The sequence below is a fragment of the Lycium ferocissimum genome, chromosome 12, assembly GCF_029784015.1.
Source record: "Lycium ferocissimum isolate CSIRO_LF1 chromosome 12, AGI_CSIRO_Lferr_CH_V1, whole genome shotgun sequence".
Lineage (NCBI taxonomy): Eukaryota > Viridiplantae > Streptophyta > Magnoliopsida > Solanales > Solanaceae > Lycium > Lycium ferocissimum.
The window spans coordinates 18,808,328-18,815,288 of NC_081353.1; positions in this window are offsets into that span (position 1 = coordinate 18,808,328).

Here is a 6,961-nt window from a genome sequence, read left to right on the forward strand (position 1 = left end):
GGTTAACCGCGACTCCTCAAGAGACAAGTCCATTATGATATATGACATTTGCGTCCACTGCATGCTTTTACAGATTTCCATGATGTCCTTAGTATCAGTCTGATTATCTCTAACGGGTTCGTATACTAGTGTCCAACTCGGGCACTAGTCACGGCCCCTCGGGTTGTGTCGTGACAAAATCCTCCATATGGGAGGTAAAAAAAAAAAAAAAAAATCGAAAGTGAGAAGGTAGTAAATTAGTCATTCATATAGGGAAGAAAAGATAAAAAAATGCAATACAAGATCATGGCGAAATAAACAATCAATATAAATTAGTCATTCATACGGGGAAGAAAAGACAAAAAAATTGCAATACAAGATCATAGCGAAATAAACAATCAATATTAAAAGTGATCTTTCAATTTATTTAAATCAAGAGGTGTAAGCAACTGAAGCATTGCACAGGTTGAGCAACAAATAAATATGGGAAAGGTAAAATAAACAATCCCAAGAGACACCAAGGTTTTATCCAAAAATCTCTTCATATATAGTGAATGGTAAAGATCACGGAAATTTAAATCAGTCAAAAAGCTTCATCACTATATCAATCAGATTTTAAAGTTGCTATTTCAGGCACTTTCACACATAATTTATTGGTTTTTATGCAATTAGTTTATCACTTGTTAGTTGTTACTCCCTGGGATCCATTTTAGTTGTTGTATTTATTAAAAGTAATTAATCCAGAATTATTGTCACTGCTTTAACAAATAGAAGGTAACAACAATAACAATCCAGTGAAATCCCACAACATAGGGTCTGGAGAGGGTAGAGTGTACGCAGACCTTACTCCTACCAAGGTAGAACGGTTATTTTCGAAAGACCCTCGGCTCAACAGAAAGCATAAAAAGAGGTCAGATACGGTCAAGAAATTCAAAGCGATATGGAAATAAAAATAACGAAAGCGACTAAGCCATGATGAAGCAGTTTGCAAAGGGACAATAGCTACCACAGATAAAATAAGATAATCAAAGCATGTGAAATAATAATATAAATCAAAGCACAAGAAACTATAGTGCTATAATGTGACTCCTAATATGAAAGGATAAACGAGACTATCTACTAGCCTTCTACCCTAATCTGAGTCCTCCATATCCTCCTATCTAAGGTCATGTCCTCGATAAGCTGTAACTGCGCCATGTCATGTCTAATCACCTCTTCCCAATATTTCTTCGGCCTACCCCTACCTCTTCTGAAACCATCCATGGCCAACCTCTCACACCTCCGCACTGGGACATCTGTGTTTCTCCTCTTCACATGCCCAAACCATCTCAGACTCGCTTCCCACATCTTGTCTTCCGGCGAGGTCACTCCCACCTTGTCCCGAATAGCCTCATTCCTAATCCTGTCCCTCCTAGTGTGCCCACACATCCATCTCAATATTCTCATTTCATCAACTTTCATCTTTTGAACGTGAGAAATCTTAACTGGTCAACACTCCGCCCCATGCAACATAGTCGGTCTAACCACCTCTTTGTAGAACTTGCCCTTAAGTTTTGGTGGCACCTTCTTATCACATATCACTCCGAAAGCGAGCCTCTATTTCATCCATCCTGCCCCAATACGATATGTGACATCATCGTCAATCTCCCCGTTGCTTTAACAAATAGAAGGTAGCGATGGATAAATTTTGTAGCTAAATGTGAATTAGAAGACAAACACGTAATGTTATGATTGTCAACCTTGTTCTTTTAAACATTTACTCGAGTTCGTTTCTAGTGCTATGAATGCATTTATTACTAAAGACACATAAATAAATAAAAAGAACATTTTCTGAATAGAGATTAGTAGTTGAATGATTAAAAGTATGAATCTACATTATATTAAAAGCATGAACTCCTTAACTTGAAAGTTAAATTACTAAAATGTCCTTCCAAGTAAACCCTAAATATCCACTTATTCAAGCGTTAAAAAAAAAAAAAAAAAAAGGCAGCGAAGCTTTTCATAACGTTGCGCCTGTTCTGAAATATCATTGCTTCAGCAAAGGGTTGCTACATTTAGTTTTGTTCTCTGGCTTCTACCACTCAATCGACAGGCAATTATTTTCTTTTATCACTTTTCCTTAGAGTTTTGGTGCTATAACTATTCTGTCCACCTTTTTCCTTGCCTAAATCCTTGGCGCGCACTATCTTCGGCAAATCAACTGTGTAAGTTCTCTCATTGTCTCCTTCGCTTTGTCTTCTAGAATTCCTATTCTTCCTTTCAAGATAAAAAAAAACAACAACCCCATTCTATAAATGTTATTTTTCAGGCTTCGAGATATTTTTTGTCTTTCTTTCTTTCTTTCTTTGAATGATTAACTCCACGATCTTTCAGTGAACAGCGATTCCATAAAGTCGGGGATAAAGTCAATCTAACTGTTTTCTGCTTCGATTTTAATTGTGTTTGCTCATCCATATATCTTTTTTTTACAATTTCTTTGGATTGGTTATTATATATAATGTTGGTCATCTATAGTTTTTGGCATAACTCCTTCGTGTTCTAATTGATCCTATGTGATGATGCGCATAAATTATGACGTTTTATTAATCTATTGTGTATGTGATTGTTACAAAGTTTAGTTAAACTTAATTTGGTTAATCATATAATATAAACTAATGTGGGGAGTAAAAGATTGTATAATTTAAAGCAACAAGTTGTATAATTGGCTCCTATATATTCCTTCCATCAACAACAATTACAGCCATCGGCCTTGACATTTTGCAAGAACAGCGAACCCCGACACTCAGCTCCAAGTTTAGTTGTATTTTCTAATTTTTTACCTCACCTATTCGATCTTTCCATTATGGCTTGTTTACACCTCGATACTTTTTAGGTTTAGTATTTACCATGATTTAATGAAATGTCTTTGAAAAAGTGAAGAGGAGAATGGTGTCAATGTAAATACTGGATCATGAAGTTGTTATCTTATCTGACTTGTTATTTCCTTTTCGCTAAGCAAACCTCAAATCAATCCTGTTTATATTAAAATTAATGGTACTATTTTTCTGATTTATTTATGGTTCTGAACAATATAACAAGAAGAGGAGGGGGAAAAACAGACCACCAAATTAACGACTATCAAGATAGGGATAATAATTCATCTTTTGATCACCCATTTTTGGAAAATCATTTTTGAGGCCTTCTGCCTTATATACACAAAAGATTGAATTGACTGAATCACAAGTCTTATATATTTTTTCACAATCACCTCATATTCACTACTTTGTTCCTATTAACTTCTTAAATTTAATTATATGCTGCACCAACGGAAGTTTTTCACAAGATAGGAAAATAGATTAAGAGACCTTTCTAAAACAAATTTCTTTCTGAGTTTTCCCCGCCAAAGATTCAAAAGAAAAAAGAACCATTGAAGTGATGTCTCTTGTGCAGCTGATAAGAAATTATATGATCTACTATGGTGTGTCTTTATATTTATTTTGTAGAAACCAAAATAAGAGAATCACGAATCTCATTGCAATTATAAGAGTAAAATCACACCAAAATAAAATGAAGGATGCCTAGGCTTATGTAATTATTAAAGGATTTTTCTTTTAAAGGTAAATATTGGATACTAAAGTCCAAATTTTCTTTTTCAATGTCTTGTACAATATTCTTCTCTTAAGGATAAAAAGTTGATACATTTGAAAGAAATTCTAAGAATGATGAAATGTTTGTAATAATGAGCACATTGATAAAGCTAAAAAAGATGCAGAATTTGCATAAGGAACATACTCCAACTTTCGCACTTTCGGGATGAATATTAGTCGACATTAATTAACAGTGACTAGGTGACATGAAGTCTTTGATTTATAATATTGATATCATTTTACAACCATGTACTATGTGACTCGGAAGTCAAAATACATGCAGCGCACGGCGCAACAGAAACTAGTAAGATAATTGTCAAATTAAAAGTCCTTATTAGTATTTCCTTCGTTCCATTTTAACTATCACTTTAACTAAAAAAAAATGTCCCAAACTATAGTTACTTTAGTAATTCAAGACTAAAGTTGTCAATTGTTCTAACTATACCCTTCCATTAAAGAAGTAATAATATTCAGTTCTACAAAAACATCTAATAATTAAAATATATAAGGATAACTTAATAAACTATACTATGTATTTTTTTTTAAATGGATGTGAAAAGAGCTAAAATGACAGTTAAAATGAGACGGATAGAGTAGTTTCTTCACGCACGTGTAAAAGAGAAACACGCCAACTAAAATAGACCGGTGAGAGTAGTTTGTTACCTACTATTTCCATATGATAAAAGAAGAAAAAATCGAAGTCGGAGATTTGAAATTTTTTGTTTATGTTGCTCATTTTTTTAAATAAAAAATTGCCTTACTCGTATCGAATAGTTAACTAAGACATCATTGTTTAATAGGATGACTGAGTTGGTTGAGCAGGTGATCTCCCAAATGATGGGTCTCCGGTTTAAAATGATAGAAAAAAAGGTTTTGAAAGTGGGAAAGAAGTAATCCGGATTTGATAGAGTAATCTCTGTCCTTAAGGAATTTGAGCCTCCCATTTCGTTGCTACAGGGATGGTGGCAGAATTCCTCCAAGATTTTACAAAGCCTCCGAAATTCGAATACCAGCAATTAATTCGAATTTTGCCTCAAGAACAGAGTGTTGTGATTTGTCGTGAAAGCAATAGAGAGAAGAAGAGAAAGTCTATAATTGTTGTAATTATACATTCTTGTTTGAAGGAGTACCAGGTATTTATAATACCTTAAGAGTTTGTTAGAAACAGGCACATCTGTTTGAAGAAGCTTTTCGTAACAGACACATCTTTTAGAAATAGGCACCTTTTAACTTAAACATTTTAGGAATAGGTACCGTTTTAATCACACCCAGTCATTTTAATTACTGAAAATATATTTACCAAACCTCTTCTCAATACTTCCCCATTAATAACACTAACTAATACTAACAATCCCCCACTTAGTTAGTGATTGATGCTGTTTATGAGATTTATGCATATAGTAGGTCTCTTTCGAGTTGAACCTTCTACTTGTATAAACGATTCAAATCCTTGTCGAAATCGATAGATTAATTTCTATTGAACTACAATTCCTTAATCACAAAGATGAAAAAGCTTTATGCACATAAATCGTACCATCTTCACAACTTGTTCACCGTGAATTTTAGCTCACGATTATGGCCTTGTGCTACTTCCTGAATTCATAAACACTTTACCAAGTTTGTCTCCCAACTTTGGCCGAAGGAGCACCACTTCAAGTGTTTATATAGGTGAATTCTTAAACCAAGTCCTTATCTTAGACTTACCAAGTCCTTACCCTGGACTTTACTTAGTTCTTAATTCGAACTTTGGTTTCTTCATTAAGAGTACTTTTGTACTCACCCTCCTTTTCTAAGTACTAAATTCCAGTACTTGCTAACAGTCACAGAATAACTTGTTTTTACCTTTTGAACCTTTAGTATTGTTGTAGAGCAATAGTAGAGGTAAGGTTCCAATTACCCGTGACAAATTTAATTTGCCTTAGACCCACAGCACTCATAGTGCTATAGTTGTACCTCTCGAGAGCATTTTAGACGTTAATGGGCTGTCATAGTCATTTAGACATGACATAAACAACTGGTGATAATTCCACCAACATTCAATTGTCTTATTCAAGCAATATGTATAGATTTTTCATTTTTTCTAAATGCCTTAGACATAATTGCTTCGCTATCATAGTGCAAACAGAACAATTGACTTCCGTTGTGGCCACAACTTTTAATAAATTTTCCAGCCATTTTGTCTCTCTTTCCGCATCTATAAACCCAAATTTCATGAAGAAATGAGTAACCTGCGTCTTTTCCTTAGAAGCTCATGAAACTGCTTCTCCATCCAAAATAGGATCCAGCCAGACGCTAACCTATTATCATTTACTCTAGTTATCCAACTAGTATCACAATATCCTTCAATAATAAAAAGATATATTTTAAAATAAGACAAAGGTTTTGTCCTTTTAAGATAACCAAGTATCCTTATGATACTTCTCCAATGTTCACTTCTAAGATTATGAGCATATTTCGATATTTACAAATATCAAAGGCAAACCTAGCGCAATTAAACTTGGGATCCCATTCAATTACCACTGCACTAGCATAGTCTTATTGACTAATAAATGTTTCCCATTTCTCAATCAATTTATAAAAACATTTAATTGAGTATAAAATTCCTAACACCCAAATGATTACACACCTTGGAAAGAATCTTTTCAATGTAGTAATATTCACATAAAATGAAACCCCCACTACATTTTTACTTTTGATACCTAAGAGATAGTATCAAATTCTCTCAAATCTTTTATCTTAACTTGAGAGTTCAAAACTTCTTAGTTTCATTCATGCTTTGCATATTAGTTCTTATAGCATGTCACCAACATAAATTATATTATCACTCTGTAATCTATGTGAACCTTGAATCCATTTATCCGCTTCGTAATGTTTAAAACCATTTGATAAAATTACCTCATTAAATTTTCATTCTTGTTGGAGCTTTTTTAATCCATACTATGACCTTATAACCAATACACTTTTCTTTTCATTTTCAGGAAACACAACCTGAAGCCATTGCTTCACATCTTTTGATCCTCATCTAGATTCAAGACAATAGTATTTTATTTAATACTTTATTTGTACTTCCTTCGATTAAAACATAATTTGCTTGAGAAGAAATAAAATTCAGAATTTATAAGTCTTTCACTCGTCCTAGGTTCAATAGGAAATTCTATCTATTTTCTTTATCCAAAGAAGATACTAGTTTCATGAAGAAAGTTTACAAAGGATAAACCAGAGTTGTTGTTATTTGTTTCTTGTCTTCTATACGTTCACTATGGTGTGAATATATACAATGTAGGAATAGCTAAGAGTCCTACTCATAATGTTATTCTAATGCACACGACAAATACAATTATAATCCCTTTCTAGTC